Below are 21,251 nucleotides of genomic sequence, written 5' to 3'. Positions count from 1 at the left end.
GGCTAAACCAGTAACATATGTTTGCGCATGTACGAGTTGGATCCTTGTGATCAGATTGCTGCTCCTCTCGAACCTCTAGATGTTATCTTGTCTTTGTTTCTTCGTAGTGAAGTGTCTCCTCTAATCTCCTTTACCGTCGATCTTGTTTCTTTCTGGGCGGCTTCTCGATAGGTGCGACTCTGCTGATTGCATGTTGCATTTTGTGACTGCAGTTCCCTTTGAATAACTGGGTTCAAATTTGTCCCTTTGATCGCAAACTTCTTGAGATGTCATGATGGTTCTTCATCTTCTTCAGTCTTCTTTCTCCCCTTCCTGGCTCAGTGAGGTGTAGCATTGTTGATTGTAGGTTCCGTGCAACATAACTGAAACGCATCTGAACAGCTGGGTATGAGTCTTCATTCTTGATTATCAATGCCTGGAACGCAACGTCAATGCTTTTCTTAATTTTACCCGTCTTAGATTTCGCTTTCCTTGATTTGGATTTTGTGCAACATTGCTGAGTCCATGTTGCTGTTGCATGCAATAGAACTGCAACGCCACCGTACGACTGGATCCGTCCTTTCTTCTTGGCCGCAGATTTTTTGGACACAACGCCAATACTTCTTTTTTACTTCTCCGGTCTTCGGTTTCGTTCTTCTGGATTCGGATTTGTGCAACATTGCTGGTTCCGTGTTGCATGCAACCGCATTGCAATGCCTCTGAACAGCTGGACCTGCTTCTGTCTCCTTGACCACTAACTCCGTAATTGTTAATGTTCCTCCTTAAATTTTCAGTTTTGACCTCGTTCTGCTGGGTTTGGATATGCGTAACTTCACTGATTGCATGCAACAGAACTGCAACCTTTATCGATAGCCGGATTCAATTGTGTCCTCTTAATCTCAACCTTCTTGGATGTTATGAAGTATTTTTGAATTTCTTCTGTCTTCGGTCCTGTTTTCTGGCTTCGGGTATGTGCCACATTGCTAAATTGTGTTGCATGCAACGGAACTTGCAACGCCTCGAAACAGCTGAAGTTCTTTCGGACATCTTGACTATCACCTCCTTGAATAGTGTTCTTGAATGTAGCTTGGTATCCTCCTTGATTTCTAGCGTTTTGGTTTCGTTCTTATTGGTCCCTGTATGTGCAACATGGCTGATTTTCATGTTGTGTGCAACCGGATTGCAACTTCTCTGTACTGTTGGGTTATATCCTGTGTTCATAGCCATGACCCCAGTTGATACGTGGTTCTTCTCCGTAGCTCCTCCGGTCTTCGATCCTGTTTTTCACGGGCTCGGATATGTGCAACTCGGCTGATTGTATGTTGCATGCAACTGAGCTGCAACTCCTCTGGGCTGTTGATGACATCCTGTTTTCATAGCCAGTGGATACAACGTGTCTCTTCTCCGTAGCTCCTCCAGTTCGTCGATCGTATTTTTCTTCTTGGGCTCTGGTATGCGCAACTCTGCTGATTGCATGTTGCATGCAACTGGACTGCAACTCCTCTTCCTCCTCTGGACTGTTTGATGATGTCCTGTCCTGTCAGTGAGTACAACCTGTTTCTTCTCTATTGCTCGTTCAGTCTTCGGTCTTGATTTTTTTTCTTGGGTTCGGGTATATGGAACTCTGCTGATTGCATGTTGCATGCAACTGAGCTGCAACTCCTCTTCCTCCTCTGGACTGTTTGATGATATCCTGTCCTGTCAGTGAGTACAACCTGTTTCTTCTCTATTGCTCGTTCAGTCTTCGGTCTGGTCTTGATTTTTTTTTCTTGGGTTCGGGTATGTGCAACTCTGCTGATTGCATGTTGCATGCAACTGGGCTGCAACTCCTCTAGACTGTAACTCCTCAGGACTGCTGGATTATATCCCGTCTTCATAGCTAGTGGATACAACGTGTTTGCTCTCCATGGCTCCTCCAGTCTTCGAACTTGAATTTTTTTCTTTGGGTTCGGGTATGTGCAACTCTGCTGATTTCATGTTGCATGCAACAAAGCCATTGCCCCACGTTGGGCGCCACGAATGTGATGATGCCCCCCCTGGGGGTCCGGAAGCGGTGGGGAGTATGTTTCAAAAAAAAAATTGTTTAATAAAATTTCGTTCATCGGGGGTGTTTTCTGTCCGAGATGGTTGCCGACCTGCGCCGTGCTCTGGAACGACCTCAGGTGAGTGTTTTCGGCTGGTAGATCCTCAAATGGTTGATTAATGAGTTGATTTTCTTGCTGTTTGATTTCTCTCTTGTTCAAACGTAATTACACACCCATTTCCAATTGCTGGTCGGTCCGTTGGTTTCAAGCTGACCGATTCCTTTCCGCCACCGTTCCTTGTGCCTGGGGCTCGTCACAAACAATATTTATAATGAGGCTGGCTTGTCGCTTGTCAACATATAGTCTTCACTGCCTAGGATGGTATCTGTCTCATAAGGAATTTAGGACACGGATGTCTCCCCAAAGCATATAATTTTGATGCCTCCCTTGAGGACATAACCTGAAGCCACCATCTGATACCTGATAGCTACCCACCATTCTCTCCCTTTCTAATGCCTATCATCCCAAAGATAATCGAGTACATCCCCATTTAATGTCGCCCTCAATGCTGAGATTAGATCTCCCGCTGGTCCTTACACTATATGACGCATACCTCAATCTCCCTCAGACTCACTCTCTTTGTCATACCTCTCTCATCCCACTACAATAAATTTGATCCCGCGTCGACCTCTCAGTCCCTCCCAGCAATTATTCTAACTCCCTCCAGCGGTACATATCAGGGACAATAAACGCAATTTGTTCAATAGACTCCGTGATTAGTGTAATTTTCATCTAGGCTTACTCTTACCTCCCAACGACTTATCGCGCCCCATTCCAACATTGGAATCGTGTGTGCTCCTCCTAGCACCTCTTGGGCTCCCTGGCCCAATATCCTCGAACACCTACATCACTTGACCCTGATTACTTGTCTAAAGGTGCAACGCAGGTAGCGATTACATTATTAGCGTTCGTCGAGGGTGTGATTGGTTCAATCAATCTCTGCCGGCCCACTCTCTTCGAACACCTACATCATTTGACCCCGATTACTTGTCTAAAGATCGACGCGGGTAGCGTCAGTTATTAGCGTTCCTCGGTGGCTTATGATTGGTCCGTCAACCTCTGCCGCTCACGGCACATCTCTGTTTCCCTACTAAAATCCCGCGGCCGGACGTTGGTTACTGACCCTTGCAGCCCTTCTGTGAGAGACCGTCTTACGCGTTTTCACCTAACGAACCGGTGGACACAAGCCTGCTACCCCGACGACCGCAGTCTCTTTGGGCTCGAACAGGTTCCTACCCTCTCATACAGCCATGGCACCCGCGAGTGGCGCCTTTCAATCATTGACCGGTGTGATTCGAAAGACTCCATGACTTATCTAACCTTCAATTTTATCCGAAGTCGTAGAAGTTTGTCCTACAGATGTGTTTTTCACGCGCGTTAGCTTCACGAGTGATACATGCTGTGGCCTTCCAACGATGGGCTTAATCACTTACCTCATCTCGGCGGTATTAATCCTTCGCCCAATTCTTTGACTCTCAGTCTCTCCCCTCTTGCGGAATTATCCCTCGCCTTATCCTCTGTCATTTTCGTATTTGTCACTCACCTTCGGCAGTGTGCTCCCTCGTCCTGTCTCTGTCTCTTTCTGACTCACCTCTCAGCTTGGGCGTCTTATGGCGTTCTTTGTTCTGATATCTGCCTAACATATTTACTTACTTACTCCGTAACGTGAGACAGTCCAATCCTAGAAGACTTAGACGTATCAGCAGAGTCAAAAACACATGAAAGTGTTGCAACATACCTCCTCTCCGGCTAGCATCCATCCTTAGATCTTTCCTCCTTTTGTAATTCCGGTTTCAATAGCTATCGACCACTTCAGGGTCACTCCTTCTGTATCTCCTTACCTGTCTGACCCGTAGAATCCCTTCAGTCCATGTGCGCACCGCTGCGCGGTACGAATCAATTGTTACCCGCGACCCGAACAAAAAAAAAAAAAAAATCATCGGATAGAGAAATCTGCGCCGCCAAATACTCAGACCATCTACTACTCCTTTCATCTACACGATATTTACGCCTATCAGCCGAAACGTCTCCACCGCAGCTTGCTATATTCACTCAGTGACGTCATATTCCAGGAAACAGACTGTGTTTGTTTACCCTTGTTGATCAGTAATGACGTCATAAGATCGTGTCGTCTGCGGGTTGGTACGCGTATATTCGGACTTCTCATCGTCTAACCTTGGACACGCCAACTTTGATCTGAATTTCAACTTGACTATTCTGAGTGTTGCCTGTGATTTAATGAAGTAATTCTCGGTAGTGCCCAATCATTTGTAATCATGAATATTTTTTTTTGTGGATTGCCGTCTGGCGTCCCTCCCCGCGCTGTCGCAAATTTCTCTGGGGTCGTAAGTATTTGCATCAAGGGAACTCTAAGGTAGTGCGCCGGATTAGTCTCAATTTGGCATTTCGATTTAAAAAACAATTCAACTCATGTGATTTCATGTTATCTTACTGAACCGATTTTTGTGAGAGTCAATTTTATGATGCAGATTTTATTGACATACTCGACCAGATGATTTATTTAACTTGCAATTGACAATCGACTTGTGGTGTTCTAATTTAAGGAAGCTCGGTTTACCGATTGCTATGTTGTTGAAGGTGTACAAATTTTGGCAAATGTGGTATCCAATTATTCAAATGGGGAACATCAGCAATGGGAAATGGCTATATCAAATCAAAGACCGGAGCAGTAAATTACAATAAGCTAATGGGGAACTGACCATTGGAGAATGATGCTAATTTTTAAACTAAATTGATGACTCGGCAAAGACTGGTGTAATCAATAGTACGCTCATTGCCATTTCTCCAGTGTTAATGTTAATGGTAATTTGATTTATTTACCTAGTGGGTACTTTTGCTGGCAAACCTGCTATTATAATTTCAGTCAAGGTAGCTGTCCAGGATAGAGGACAATCCGATAGACAGCCCTTCGTTGTATCTGTTCCGCCATCTGACAAAGTGTGTCATGTTCAATGATGCCTTATAAATTTCAATTCCAGGATATCCCTTTTTAAGTGAAACCACACTGGTCCGAAACTGTGGTGTTAGCATCCGAGGCCAGATATGAGATCAGTTGTGACTTGTGAGGTCAATGATCGTTGACATTGAAATTCCATGTTCAATAGATCATGTCAATAGAAAGGGATCACATAACCTTAGGTGTTACTGGGAATAATCTGACTTGAATTGATACATGTTGCTGTTTATCATCTGCATTCATTAATTTCTACATATCCCTCCAAAACTTTGTAAGTACGGTTGTCAGTACTTTTCACACCACGCATGACATGAGGTGAATGTCCTCCAAGGCTTGGGGTGGCAATGACCTTTGACATATTGAGGGAACGACACTAGAAATGTGACTGGGGTTGGTGCAATTTCCTCATAAGTCCCTGGTGCTGCTCAGTTGAATCTAACACCATCTGACTCAGCCATGTCACTTTCTTCCAATTTCGAGGTTTTAGTGATGCACGCTCAATCATAACCAAATAATTCTCCATTCCTGCCTTTAGCCTATAATTGTCTACTAATCTGATTTGGTAGCGTGCCTCGCGATGTACAGTTTGGTTTCGACTGACAAAGGTAACCAGTTTCTCCCAGAATCAGACCGTAGAGTTGTTCACCAAAATTTTCTAAATTTTTGATCATATGTGGCTGCTGTCTATTCTCCCCTTTTTTGACCACCCGCAAATTTGTCCGTCTTTTCTACTGAGGTCATCGTGGGTCAATCGTTGAAAGAAGGGTTCGTCCAGCTGTCTTAACAGATAATTTGTTTCTCTCAGCAGGTCCATATTGGTGCATTGTTCGCGGTGCAGCTGAGGGCCGCTGACCAGCGCTCTTTCCGATCCAGCGGCGAGGGACCGGGTTGTGCTCGTGAGATTCACTGTCTTTGCCGTTGGCCTTATCTGGGTTATATTAACATGACGGTCACGTTGCCTGCTGGTTAAATGAGTTATCACGCCTTACTTGAAAGGACTTGAAGGGGTTCGACAAATTGAACGTAATTACATGCAATGATCTCTAAATGCTAATTCCTTTGAGAATGTGCCCGGTGATCAAAAGCTATCTTGTTTGATTTCCTCATTTGTTAGATGTTGAAACGAAGTTGAAACTCAGACCTTGGGTTTGCTGTTGGTCTGAGTTCTTTAAACAAAAGATATTTCATCGAATCTATACGATATCTGTGATTTAAGCCAACGCAGAGAGTTAGGTGATAACCATTTAAAATGCTGGTAATTATGAGCTTAGCGGTGACATGACCTTGTTCCACGCCTGACCGGCGATCATTCTGACTCACCGACGCTTTTGGCGCCGCCTAGTGGATGTAGTTGTAGGTTATACGGGCTAGGTGGCAGTAGAGTGCCACGCATCTAATTCGTACCAAAAGCTTTCATTTATGGGGTCGATCTTTGTAAAGACTGAATTAAAACGTTTTGCTTCGACATCCTCCTCCTCCCCCTCTCTCTCTCTCTCTCTCTCTCTCTCTCTCTCTCTCTCTCTCTCTCTCTCTCTCTCTCTCTCTCGCTCACTCTGATCATTCACATTTGCTCTCTCACTCACCCACTCATTTCAGTCAGTCACACGCAATTGCGTGCCGACAAGAGGGACCTCTTGCGGCAGTTTAGGGAACCAGCTTGGTCTATTTCACGCTAGGCGGCACTGCTAGTACTGTCAGCTGCATCTGAGCGCTTTCGGAGTTTGTACCGAAGGCAAATGGATCTTGTAGGTGGCGCTAGTGGTGCTACCGTTGGTGCGTCAATTGATCTGTTAATTGTTTAAGGTCATGTTTAAGGTCAAAGGTCATACATTTTCATTTCGCGCGGACTACAATCGCTCAGTTTTTAGTAAAACTCACGGGGCCCAACATACTCCCAAAATTAATCACAAATTACTTCAAGGAACGGGTGGGCGTGGTCACGTTCACAATCCCTGTGTTAACTAACTTGAGTGGGCTGGAAGTGTAGGCAAATGCTGCCGGCGGCATAATGCGTGGTGTGACCGTGCACGTTACGTGGTTCCTGTCAATTAATTGGGGTCTGCAGACTATTCAGTAATCCGATCTGAACAAAACGGTCCTTATCATACCTGAATGGTGATTAATGGGCGGTGATAATTTCTCGCTTCCCTCCGTAACAAACTCTAGATGTGTACAAGCGGGGTGACATTTTGACATAGTCACATCACATTGAACGGTAACTCGCTTGATGTTTATGTGTAATTGTCTCAAATGATGCATCAATTTAACAACCGTGACATTTCCACGTTAATCTTTGATATACCTCGAAGGGGGAGCTGGCATCAATATCAGTTAGGTACTGATGATGCTAGGAGAGAAAGGGGGATTGATTGACAGGTTACGAACAGCGATAAATTTATAACGATTGAAATGGTGATTCAGATTTGTATCGGTTATATGAACGCGAATCACGAAACGACTCAATGCTGATTTAATAACAACCCGGAAGGCGATTCAGACCCCCAGCGTTCTTGTTCTGGCGCTGAGCTGCCGAAGGAGCAGAATAATGTTTGATGTTTATGTTTACTCTCCTTATCCGAATGTAACTGAACACGTTACGACTTCTTGGGCCGCCTTCGTATCAAACCTTATCCAAATGGTGAATCTGTCCCAGGAATGTGGCGATCCTACGCTGACCGTCGATTTATCTCGAACAGCACTTGTAAGAATTGAGAATCGATTGACAGACTTGGGATTAACACTAGATTGACAATGGATTGATACGCTGGCCTACCGAGTTCAAACTAGTTAGATTATGAAACGGCTTATGTTGACCTACTAGCTTCGAACAAAAAAAAAAGGGATCTGTGATGGTCGCATGGTGAGGAGTGATCATTGCATTTCCGTTGATTCGCGATCAGATCGCCGCGGTGCAGTCCCGGTGAGTCTGTGATGTTATGCCGGCGTAAGGTCGTGTGGTCGACGTGACAACTTAAAGATAATTACGTTAGCGGTCTCTGTGAATCCGAATCAGCAACATATCTGAAGTAACCCTCCCTTCTTTCCCAGACAGATTATTGAATTTTCACGCTATATTTACAAACGGACGATACAATGCTGGTCATTTTCAACCGGTGTACCACGATCGGTTGTCAGCTCGCCAATGCCAACTTAGCCTTAAATCTAATCCCAACGCCCTAACTGCAGAGAACTTAATTACAAACCATCGCGAATTGAACCGTCATGACGTCATCTGACGTAGTTTGACGCGTCAATAGTGACCAGCGCCCCAAAAATGACACCACCTGACCTATTCCCCTCCCCTCATACATTGAATCCCCCACCTCACTGCTGCCAGACCGCGCGCGCGATGGCCGACGGATAGCGCTCCCCCAATACCAATGTAATGGTGAGCCATTAGCCTACACTGACCATTACTGACCCGCCCCGGCTGTCGCGCTAACCCTCTCCCCACCCCATTGGTAATGCCGGACTAGTCGGACCCATTCACACCCCTCCCCGTCTTTACAAACAGACGCACCACTGCCGCGCTACTCGGTCGGGAGCGGAATGTAATGACCATCTGCCCTCCCTTACAAACAGGTCGTACCGCGGTCTGCCCGGCCGGGACGCAATATGGAGCGCGCGAGACCATCCTACCGCCCTCCCCTGCACGGTGTTAACCCATTACCCTCCTAATGGTGGCTCAAGTTAGACCTCAGGGAGTGGCATTTGTAATCCAGATCAGAGACATCCGATGGGTAAATGGGAGGTGAATTGTCCATGACGGGAGGCAGTCTTGATGGGGCGGACAGATGAGATGACTCACTTGACAGTGTTTGATGATTGCTGTCCACTCCAGCTGAGGTCCGGTGCAGTGATGATCCGATCAGCAGAGAGGCCGCTCCGGCCGAAGCCGGGCGGGGGGGGTGTCCCGCGCCGAGTCCCGAGGCGTTCTGTCTCTGGTGGTCGACCTCCGGTGATCCGTCCCGGGTCTGTCTCGTCCCCTTCTTCTTCTGCATTGAGTTTTTGTTCTCCTGTGATTTCCGGGCCGGAGGTTCCGGGCGTCGCCGGGCCTCGCTGACCGGGGCAGAAAATTGGCGACATCCCGTCTCGCATCCGGAGTCGAGACCGTCGCCCTCCTCCTCCATTCCGCCGGAACGTGACGTCATCCTCACTTGCTCGGCTCATCCGTCTCAGCTGTCTCCTGCCGGATGACGTTTTCACACTCGATTTTCGCCGGATGTCGGTCCCTGCCTGTGCCGGACGGCTGACCGCAACGACATCCTCTCACCTTCCTGTCAGCTGCGTCGGCAGGATGTGCGTGGCGCCAGGCGTCGGGAGGCTGGTCCAGCACCGGGAGCAGGTGGTTCCGGCTGCGTTTCGTTTGTCGGCGGCCACTGCGCCGGCCCGGATGGGTGTGTTTGTACTCCACCCTTCGGCGAGCCTTTGATCTTCGCTTAATGGTGACCGGCCGACGAGTCGGGGATCGTTTGGTCGACCCCCTCCCCACGCCGGCTCAGCGCCGCGGCAGACAGTGCGATCGTCCTTACGTATAGAGTGTGAGAGATGTCTTTTTTTGATGTACGGAAAAAATGTTACAGCTTCCAGCTGTTACACTACCATAAACTATACATCTTGCACACTACACATTATTGCAAGACATGAAGTGAATTAAGTGAATGTTTCTTTGCACACAGTAGCTCATGAGTATTCCCAATTGGAAATAGGCTGTTTTACATGATGCAACTAATGATACCTACAAGTAGTTTGTATTAATTGACTTTTGGGGAACGGGTCCAACTGGTTCCGATTCCATGACTAAGACCGGGTCCGACTGGTTCCAGAAATGTCCAGCCGGGTCTGGTTCGAGTCTGGTTCCCAAAATTTTCATCTTTTGCCACCTCTACATTGCATTGTGCCGATGGAGCCGCTGTTCGTCTATTGAAAAGTCAGTTTCAAAATAGTCCAGTTGTCCCACCCACAGTGTATATAAATAATAAATAGTCCCACCTACATTTTACCAAAGCAGCGGGATCTGACCATAAGCTGCGATATAATAGATTCCGCTACAAGCAAATGAAGGATATGGATAACAGTGCTGGCAGAGGTCCCCATCTGAGGCTCATCTTCTTTTTTAATAGCGCCAGGGAAAGCTCAGAAATTATATTTCAGCTCAGGCCGTCAGCTCTTCCAGCTCAAGCGTGTACTGTTTTGAGCGTGATCGTGCTTACAGTGTGACATATCAACTTTGCGTTACATCCTGGTGCACTAGCCAACTGAGGGCGTCAACCAGAAGTTTTGGTTGGCAGGGGAGCCCTGTTTCCGGCTTTTAGACAGTGTCGGGTCGCAGTTCGGAGACTGGGTCAGTTGGTACAGTGTCACTTCGATCGATGCGATGGATCGTTACCGGCTCGTTTTTTTAGAGCATTTCCTGAGCCGGAAGCGGCGTTTTTCTATGGTTTTAACCTTATTACGAGCGTTTGTTTCTCGTACTGACAGCGGAGGCATCTTAGCGTTTCTTTTTCAACCCATCAGTCAATTGAAAATCCGCCGCTGTCACGAATCGCTACTGTCGTCAGCCCACCCGTGGCCCGACGTTTCCTAATCATCCCGACTTCGTTCGATCCCCGACTCCAGACAGGCTAGCACACACAGATGCGGGCATCTGGCGCTGCCTGCGGCTAGTTCCAGGGACTGTCCAGTCCGGTGTCTCCGCGCGGCGACACGCTGATGACGTGAGGTGTTGTGACGTTCTGCGACGCCATGCGCTCTGTCAGCACTCCACTGTGCCCACGCCAGCAGTAATGGGCGGCATGGGTCGGTCTCCAGGGGCCGGGGCGGGCCTGGACACTGGACAGGTCACAGTCGACCCCTGACCGGGTGCGCTGGTTGGCGCCAAATCGCGCAGCAGCCCGCTGTTGACACGGGAACGCCCCCTGACCCTGACGTCATTAGCTGGCTCGACCTTTCTCGGTATGTGTCGGCCGGGAGATGACGGCTGGAGTTGACGGATTCCCGGCCGGTAATGGGCTGTGGCTGCCAAACGAGCTGGTCAACGCCCAACGGAACCGGCCGCAAGGCCACCCCCGCGTAGTGGGGTAGTAGGACCAGCCCTGAGTCGGGGGCATGTCCTTTGGCATCATCATTGGTAGGTGTTGTCGGTTGGAAACTATAGTCCATTTTTTTTCAAAAGGCGCACGGCCCGAAAATCGATTTTAGAATTGTCACGTGCAAAGTGATGGTTTTTACAGAAATCAACGAACACCGGCTTGGCACGTTTCGAAATCAGACTGGTCGGCTCGGTCGGCTGGTCTCTGACTTGCGATAGTTTGGGAAAAAAAGTATAGACATACGACTCATAATGAGGAACTGTGAATCGAAAATGCTTCCACACGGGGTTCTAGCCATAGGCACTAAACAAATGATTAAAATGATCACGTGGATGACCTGTTTTATACAAAAGTAACACACGGATTGACGTTTTAGATTTATTTCTGTTGAGTACAAAAAGAAACATGAGCCAGCATATCTGCCGATCTATTACAATGCTGATCGATCGATTTCTGCATTGGGAAGAAGTCGGGTATGCGCCAACTAAATCTGGAAAGACGTATAAAAAAGACGACTGAAGTTTGTAGGCAGCATGCGAGAACACAATGTAACTCATGTAAGACAACAATATGGAACGTCACCAGCTTCATCAGCTAACAATGACATGTTTTCCATGAGCTTGCCGTTCAGAATTCCGGCCCCCGACAGATTCTGTCTTGAATGTTTAAAGAGTTGCCGCTTGCTATTTCTCAAATGATGGGCTGGCTGTGGAATCAAGGTCACTACAGGAGTGACGTTAAATTTGCATGCAAAATCAACAGAATGGCTCGAATCTATGAATTTTCTAACATTCTGCAATGTTACACGATTTAAAAGCTAAATTGAACAACTTGCTCCGTTGCACTGTGCTTATCTTTCAAAAATGGCCGATAAATTCATAGAGATCTTATATACATAGAGATGACACGCCTATGTTAAAGCACTTGATTTCGTGGCGATTCAGTGGGTCTTTTTAAGCAAGGTTTTCTGGGGTGCCATGGCCCGTGACTTGCATTTTGTAAGGATTCGGTCAAGGAGATTGTGTTCACATCCGCTTATTTTTAAGTACAGTTTTTCTTTTTTGTCTAGCTGTGACGCTTTCGAGCGTTATAATTGAAATGAAATTAGGTATGTTTTAACCCGCGCCCGGCTGGGGGTCCTGGATTTCCACGCCCTGCTGGGGGGGGGGGGTGCTTGAACACCCCCCCCCTTCTAACTCGGCTCCTGGGCCACGTAGCGATACGCGGAAGGCGGCGTTCGAAAGAGCGTCAAAAATAATGAGGAAATCACTTCGTTCAATTTTTTGGTCAGGTCAAAGGTCAGGTCACCAGAGGTCATTGAAGGCAAAATTTCGCCGATTTCCAGGTCGAATGTCGACAATTTCCAAGAAGCCAACGCATAACTCGGGAACCAATAGAGCTAGAGCGCCGCGGAAAAGCGCATTCGATAGCCCTATTACCGCCCTTTCTGAGTAATTCTCTCAGATTTGACCTAACGTCAACGGTTTTGCCTGCAGGGGGCAAAAACTGCAAAAATAACCGATTTTTTCGGAAACAGTTTTTCTGCAATAACCTTTGACCCAAGCCTTGTACGAGCTTACTTTTACCGGCATCGTGTTCCTCTCGTCAAGACGCATCGAATGAACTATAACTTGACCTTGAAAGGTCAACTTGAAAATTTGACCTCAGGTCAAGGTCATGACCTGACCGGAAAGGGTCATGTTGCATATCAGTCGATCCGTATCGTCGAGCTGAACACATCTAAGGCGTTTTCATCGCTCTAGCATGCCTCTATCAAAAGTTATTTGCGAAAAACTGTTAGATACCATTCGTGACCTAAGATGACCTCAGGCACAGATAACAGTAGTACTGGATTGGAAACAGGATTCCGGTGGCTGCAGTAAGAGGCCGAAAACAGCGAAAACAGAACCGAATATTTCGTGCCTAGACTTCGATATCTCCTCTCACAGGCAACAAAAAAAAAAAATATTGGTTTATGTGAATGAAACTTATAAAGAAGCAATCTAGCCGTGCTCGTGTTTATTGTTGCATTTTTGCATAATGGCAACTTATTTTACTAAACGTTGCTGCACTTTCCTCACCGTAGTGAGGGAACGTATGCCATTGATTTGATTATAATGATTCCTCACTCTCATCCACAAAAAGCACTTTTACATGGGAGTTTGCTCTCTTTATTTACATGCACATCGACACCAGTCCTGTCACAACGAGCCATCCAAACGTCACAATTCAAACCAACGTCACAAAACACCCCTTCAAGTGTCACTTCGCTTCGCCTGCCCTCCCAATTTCATCAGCGACCTTACTTCCCCGCCTTACATCTTCTTGACCCTGCTGAACTTTGGCCTCTTGTCGCTCCTCGATCGGGTTGCACCAGTGGCTGGGGTGTCTGCTTCCTGACTTTCGATAGACAGCACTGTCTTGAGTGTCTGCCTCACTTATCAGTTGCCATGTTTCCACACTTTCCAGCAAATAGATTGAAAACCGTCGCATACATCTCTGGAAGGAGGCTCCTAAGGACGTCGTGGCTATGATTGCAAACGAGTTCCGGTCAGTTCGACATCCCGTTTTACGACTATCTTCGTCACTTCTGCGTTACTTCTTGGTTGATCGCAGACCAGCAGCTGGTTCCTGTTAGCTTCCGTCTTCGGCAGTTGCCTCCAAATATGGCAGATCCTCACGGTGAGGTCGATGTCTTCCTCGTCTTTCTCCAGTCGTACCTCCAGCGGCGTAGCCCCATGATAGATCAGCACGCTGGCGGAGGCAACGTTACTTGTCACGCCTGGTGGCCGAGCGTGCCAAGGCGCCGGAACTGTGTCCCAGGGAGGCCTTGGCGCTGTCATCCAGGTCCTCCATTTCAGTGGATTTCGCCACCGCGGCCACTAGCTCCTGGATGACAAGAGCACCATCCTGCTGTCACTCCTGCTGTGATGGTGCCATTCGGGCGGAGGCATCGGCGGGGCTGAAACGTGACCAGTGACCACCATCTGAGGCCCTTAATTCGACTTTGGAGTACCGCCTCATTCTCCGGGAACTGTCGGACACTCGACCAGTTGTAGTTGCCACCTGATAGCTGATATTGTCATTCGTGAAGAACGCATCGGTCTGGCCCTTCATAACCTGCTTCTGGTGTGAGTGGCGTGCGGATGCCATGGCTGGTTTCGCTGGCCGCTCGTGCACAGGGGGCATCGCGTAATCCACGCTGGTTAATACTGACAGGACTGCGCCGCTCTTGAGCCGACGGCGCTGTCTCTGCATGCCGGTGCGAAATGACCGATCATCTTCGAAATCTTCCTTTCTGAAATGCAGCTCACACACAGCGGAATAGTCCTGATCCCACTCAGCCCGGTCACGGTGACCCATGGCGCCAACCCACTGAGCCCGTAGAGATGTTTCGGTGAGAGAAGCGAATAGGTGGCATGTGAGACATCTCTTATTCCTCTTGGGTCGTTGGGTTGTAGCCAGAACGGCACTTTTTTACCGCTCATTCCCCTCCTCCATTGTTGATGTACCTAGGTATACGTATGTAAGGCTTTGCACCACAATTTTTCAAAAGAAAACACCACGCATTGTGCCCTCTAAATGATCAAATTAAAAGTGAAATACTTTAATTTTTAAGCAAATGAAAGTAACATTGGTATATAGCTTCGATTTTAAATGTAAACGACAAAACACAAAAATGACGATTTCTTGCAATACACAACACACAAATTATCCATTCAGCCGCACGCGAGAATCCCATTTTGGCGCCGTCGCATAAAAACATTCGGCCTCTTACTGCAACTGCCAATATTCTGTTTCCAATCCAGTACTACTGTTATCTGTGCCTCAGGGCATAAACAGAGGTCACGGACACCATTTTCATGTTCAGTGTGTCTAAACCACTTGTAATTCAGTGTTTGGGAGTGTTTATAATGTCTTTCGTCCAAAAGAGGCGCATTTCAATTTTCTCCCATTGACTTATAATGGGGAGGTCGCAAAATTGACCTGACCTTAGGTCATCGATATCAAAATTCTGAGATATACATTTTGTACATGCTATTGCTCTTAGCAATCGCTGAAAGTTTCAAAGCGATCGGTCACTCGGTGTAGCTACGACAGGCATTGAAACTTTTTATGAGGTGAGGTCACTTCAAGTGACCTGGTGACCTGACCTTGAATGACCTTGGTCTGAAATTTTCACAACATGTGTAGAATTGATGTATGATAAGGTATACCAAAAACGGCGGCGCTCCGCGCCGCCGTTTTTGAGATATTCGCGAAAAACCACAAGGGGGGTGTTCAAACACCCCCCCCCCAGCAGGGCGCGGGTTAACCTTATGCTCGTATCAGGTACTGCATGTATCATTAACCCTCGCCGTCCGACGGGGGGGGGGGGGGGCGGGTGCCGCCTCCCTATAGGGTTTTTCACGATAGCTCCGAACACGAAGGCGATAGAGAGCTGAAACTTGGCATACCTGACCTTTGATCCAAGCCGCATCTTGTGACACCAACCGCATTTTCAGGTCAGGTCAGGTCACTGACCTGTGACGTCATAAGTGAACCTCTGCACAGTCCTCAGATGTCGCAACTTCGCAACGCCGTCAGTGCCAGAGGAACTTTCACAGGGAGATGAAACTTACAGGATGTAGTATCATCCAGAGGTCTCACAACTTGTACATATATCTCGGATTTTCCCTAAAAATCACATGAGGTCAGATCTGCCACGTTACCTCACCATTAGGTATAAGTCAATGGGGAAAAATGAAAAACTGCTATGTTAGCGCCGAGAACTATCTCAAACTGTCTCCAGCACATGGAATCGTGATTTCTTGCACGCCTTGCAAGGTCCGATGCTTCACTTTTGCATTGTTGACATTGCGTGGCGTCATTTATGGTCACTTGGGTCATTGATTAAAGAAAGCGCGGTTTTGAGGCTCATGATTACATACCTATATAACTGCAATGAAAACCGTAAGACGGTTTGACAAAAGTCAGTTTGTCAGTTTGGCCAACATGTCTTATTTTCTTGGCCCTATTTTGAATATAGGGGAGAGTGGTGCAGGAGGCCCCCCCTTAAGCTCAGTTACTATTTTTAGACAACTGATAATATTTAAGCGCTAACGTGTGCATGCGCTGTGAGCATGCATCATTTTCCCATACATATTTGCATTCAAAATGAATCTAGGGGGTACACAAACCGTAAACTTTAACATTTTGGAAAAAGTTGCAAAAGGGCCTCTTACACTATGGGTATGGTAAGACGCCCCCCCCCCTCGGGCGTTTTAAAAGTCAAGTCGACTTGTAAAAGACGCTTTGAGAACACAGCTGCAAGGCCTTTTATTTCGAAAAGCTAAGCAAATACGGTGTTATCGAAACCAATAACACTTCCAAAGCGCTCGAACAATGCGAAAACTAGCACAACCAAACGCTGATGACCAACGAAAATTGTACCTATAACCTCTAAGAAAAGAAACAGAAAAAAGAAACAAAAACAAACTCCTTGAAAAAAGAATGCCACGCCTGCCGCAGGTGCAGGCGTTTTAGCATCGGGGGCGTTTTTTATCGGGGGGGCGTTTTATCATCCTCGAAGGGAGGGCCTCTTAAAAAAATACAGTGTTTTAACGTCCACAATATTTATGGTTTATGAGACATTTGCAGCGCACCAGAACATGGTCTATTCTGAAGCTAACATGTGACAATTTCGATGAGAAAAGATTGCATTTGATATGCATTGTTTTTTTCAGATATATAAGGGTGATAAAGATGCATATATCTAGCAAGTAAAGGGGCAAAAACAGAAACAGGCTTACCAAAAGTCGCTGCGACGCACCTGATACCTCAGGTTTCGTGAGTTGTTGTTTCAAGAGGGCTTCTGCTTTACAAGAACATTAAAAAATAAATAACATTATTGGTTTGGTAAAAAAAAGCGATGGGGCCTCTTACCGACCCTGGGCGTCTTACACGGATCTCCCCTAATTACCAGTAAAACGCCTTTTGGGCGAAGGACGAGCGAGCGAGATAGTGAGCCCTGCACGTGCGGAAGGGCGAGAGGGTACTTCCAACGGACATGTGTAAAGCACCCTTCTAACCGGTCGCTAGCGGTGTGCCAAATTTGAACGCAATCGGCCCAGCCGTTCCTGAGATCTGGAAGCGGCATTCTGCACGTGCGCACGTGCAAACGGGGTCCAAACTGACTTTTGCACGGCACCCTCCTAACCGGTCCCCAACCGTGTACCAAATTTGAGCGCAATCGGCCCAGCCGTTCTCGAGATCTGGAAGCGCCCCCTGCACGTGCGCACGTGCAGTAGCACCCTAACTGCAACACATGGGAATGCATTGCCTGGTGGGTGCCTACCTGTATGCCAAGTTTCAGCGAAATCGCCCCAGTAATTACCGAGTTATTGAAATGGGAACAAATTTGACACCTCTTATTGTTGTATTTTGCACGTGCACTGGGGGTCACTCACATAGATCAAGAGTATCCGACCTTTGGTAGAAGGGATGCAGCTACCCTATAAAAATTACCGCAAGACAATCGCTCAAGCCGCTGCTGAGATATGGGCCTGTCAAAATCACTACTTTTGCAAAACTGCTTGAACACCCTTGACTTTTCACGTGGCACGTGCCACGACGGTCACTGAGATGTATCAAAAGTAGTCAATTACGGGGTAGAAGAGATGGGGCTACCCAGCAAAAAAGACCGCAGGGCAATCGGTCCAGCGGTTGCTGAGATATAAGCCTTTCAAAAGCGTTACAGGCCGGGCCGGGCCGGGCCGCTCATACTGAGATTTTTCCCTTATATTGAAAAGACTTCGCTTCGCTCGCTGCGCTCGCTCGCTCGTAATTAGCATGAGGCTTACGGTTTTCATTGCAGTTATATACTTGGGTCATTAGAGTTTTTCATCAATAACTCCCCATCAAATTGAGTTAGCGAATCGGGAAAGCCACCAATAAACTCAGGAAGACCTGCCGATTCGAGTAATATATAACATGACCTCTTCCAACCAGCTTCGTGATCTGGGGGAGCTGACCTGCCCTTGACCCGAGGTCAACACCTCAAGTTGACCTCACCCGAACAAAAAGTATACCATTCGACGCGCCTGAGCGAGGCGAACACGATAATGCCAAAATCGCGGCTCTCCGACCGTTTTTTTTTTGCGAAGTTATGAAAAACTGAACCCTGGCCCCTGGTCACTTGACCTGACCTCATGAGACCTTAAAATCGGGTACCAGTCCCTGCGTCTTGTAACGGCGCACACACTTGTTTTTTTCCGCGACGCTCTAGCTTCATCAGGGGCGAAACGGCGAGGGAAATCGTACCAACCAACCCCCCCCCCCCCCGGCGGGAGCGTATGTAGAAAACCAATAGGTCCGGCAAGGGTTAATGTATCATTGAATGGGAACATGCAACATATGTATATTTGAGCTTGCACCGTGCTCAGAAAGGTTCAGAACAGCCGTTTTCACGACGGTTGACCGAAAGCGCCAAACTTGACCAAATCTCAAGGAACCTACCCTGAAAATTCCATGAACCTGACCCAAATGACCTTAGACCTGTAACCTTTTTTGGGGGGGACCATGTCAGGGCCAGGGGGGCCATAAAACATGCATCGCACAACCCTAGTAAATAGTAAAGTTGGTTCATGTGCTGACCCTTGGTGACCTGACCTGTGACCTGACATGGTATTATCAGTGACCTCTAATAGCAACATATATACTAGGCAACGTACGCCCTATTTTTAACGTACGCGAAAGATTTTATCTTTGACCTGACCTGTGACGTCATCGGTGACCCCGAGGTCAATGAAATTGGAGTTCCGTCGACAAATTTGACAGGGCTATCGAACTTCGTTTGAATGTTACGGATCCGTCCAGTAGTTTCGGAGAAACGGGAGGGGGCAAAAAAATGCCCCCCCCCCCCCACCGCGCGGAAGGTGGCCGGGAGGTCCACCGCCTGCCGGGTTGATGAGAGCCTGAATGAGAGAGAATGTTTTTAGGCGAGCTTTTAAGGAATACAATAAAAACACAAAATGAAATCATGCTACAAATTTCATTGCTTACCTCAGGAATGAAATCAGCCAGGAAAGAACAGCAATATTTTTAACCAGTAAAACGCCTTTTGGGGCGACCAACGGAGCGAGCGAGAGGGTGGGCCTTGGACAAGCGAATTTGCCAGGGACACCTCCAACTAACTTGTGCACTGCACCCTACTAACCGGTCCCTAGCGATGTGCCAAATTTGAGCGAAATCGGCCTAGCCGTTCTCGAGATCTGGAAGCGGCACCCTGCACGTGCACACGTGCAAAATGGGTCACAACTGACTTTTGCACGGCACCCTACTAACTGGTCCCTAACCATGTACCAAATTTCAGCACAATCGGTTCAGCCGTTCTCGAGATCTGGAATCGACCCCTGCACGTGCGCACGTGCAGCAGCACCCCAACTGTGGCACATCGATATGTATTGCCTAGTGGGTGCCTACCTACATACCAACTTTCAGCGCAATCGGCCAAGTAGTTACCAAGATATTGCAACAATTGCAAAACTGACACCTCTTCGTTTTGCACGTGGCACGTGCATAAGCGGTCACCCACATGCATCGAGAATAGTCCAATACTTGGTAGAAGGAATGAAGCTACCCTAGAAAAATCATCGAATGCAAATTGGTCAAGTGGTTGCTGAGATATAAGCCTCGCAAAAGCGTAACCACGGCCGGCCGGCCGCTCATACTCAGAAATTTCCGTTAATCTACGAAAGACTACGCTTGCTTCGCTCGCTCCGTAATAATTTCTTCAGACTAACAATGCCTCAGCCATATTAGCACGCTACTTGCTGAAAATAAGTTGCTTAAAAAGACCCACTGAATCGCCACGATTTTAAGTGCATGTCATCTCTATGTATATAAGATCTCTATGGATAAATTCATCTCAGCTTGCGTTATTTTCTAGCGTCTCGCACGTGCCAACTCCAAAATAATACTTCGGGCCATGAGCCTTTTGAAAAAAATGGACTATAGTTCTTTTAAAATTAACCTAGATGATAGCATTCCGCTGGCTGTACTGTATCCTCTGCTCTGCAACTACGTAGTACGTTACTTATGTAACACCAAGCTGGTCTGCCCGAGTCCATGGCGCAGCGGGGGTGTCTGCAGTGTCCGGTTTTGTTAGTGTCGTCTCGCGCCTGACGCTGCCGTGTACGCCCCAGCAGCATTCTTTGGCAACTGATCCCACACAGTACGCTCTGCCAGCGATTCCGCCAGAAAAACACACCCTCCGGGCCCGGCTGGGCGGCGCCAAATAGCGGTACTTCATGGAGGCTCAACGGCCACAATGGTTCTAATGAAGGTTTTTATTATCACTCGATGCCAATGGAGACGTGCTTGCTGCACTGTTCGACTTGCACGTTTGTAAAAGCATACAATTTACAAGCAAATGTGTGACAATTTTGGCAGTGACAAATAACTTACGGTAAGAGTTACAGCGAGTTCGAAAAAGCGACATGAATAGGGATACGTTTTTAGATAATATAAAACATTAAACAAACAGAAGCACTGGCAGGGGCAGTTATGCATTTTTATTAATATCTTGTGTGCAGCGATAATAATTCGGAGCAGCACCAAGGTTTTGGTGGCACATGGACTGACGGAGGCTGCCAGTGCCAACAGCACTTGGTCCGCGCCGATGGACCGCCGGCAGTCCAGCGAGGACCTAATTGATCACTCCGGCTCTGGTCGGTCGGCTGACGGTCCTGTGGGGACCGATGGGTCCCACTGACCGGTCGGCATTTCGGTGACGGCGGGGTCCGTCAGAGACAATAGTCGGCCGAATATAGACGACCTCCGCGAACCGAGCCGGCGACGGCGGCCGCATTGACGGCTCTTCTGACCGCCGGCCCTGGCCCTCAAAGCCATCAGAGGTCAGAACTCGGAAGAGGCCGCTCACAAATCACGATGTATAGTCTTATGTTGGCCTCTTTGTATGTAGTAAAGTAAGACTTCGAAACACGTGTAAAATCCCAAATCATTCATGTTGGTTACTTTCTCTGGGTGTCGCTCAGTAGCCGCCTGTAAAGACGTTCATTTATACACGGGTGAAACAACACCAATGGAAAGTTCCATGTCGGTCGGTGGCATGCAAGT

General features: G+C 47.6%; 1 protein-coding gene across 4 annotated transcripts in view; it reads left to right on the top strand.

The window, feature by feature from the left end:
* LOC122382182 (sodium- and chloride-dependent glycine transporter 1-like) overlaps positions 1 to 21,251 on the top strand; it is a 59,755-nt gene that overhangs the window by 22,099 nt on the left and 16,405 nt on the right. The gene's annotated exons all lie outside the window — the stretch shown is intronic.

This window comes from Amphibalanus amphitrite, unplaced genomic scaffold (genome assembly GCF_019059575.1).
Source record: "Amphibalanus amphitrite isolate SeventyFive unplaced genomic scaffold, NRLGWU_Aamphi_draft 000011F_arrow, whole genome shotgun sequence".
Classification (NCBI taxonomy): Eukaryota; Metazoa; Arthropoda; class Thecostraca; order Balanomorpha; family Balanidae; genus Amphibalanus; species Amphibalanus amphitrite.
This window is presented reverse-complemented; position numbering and strand designations above follow the sequence as displayed.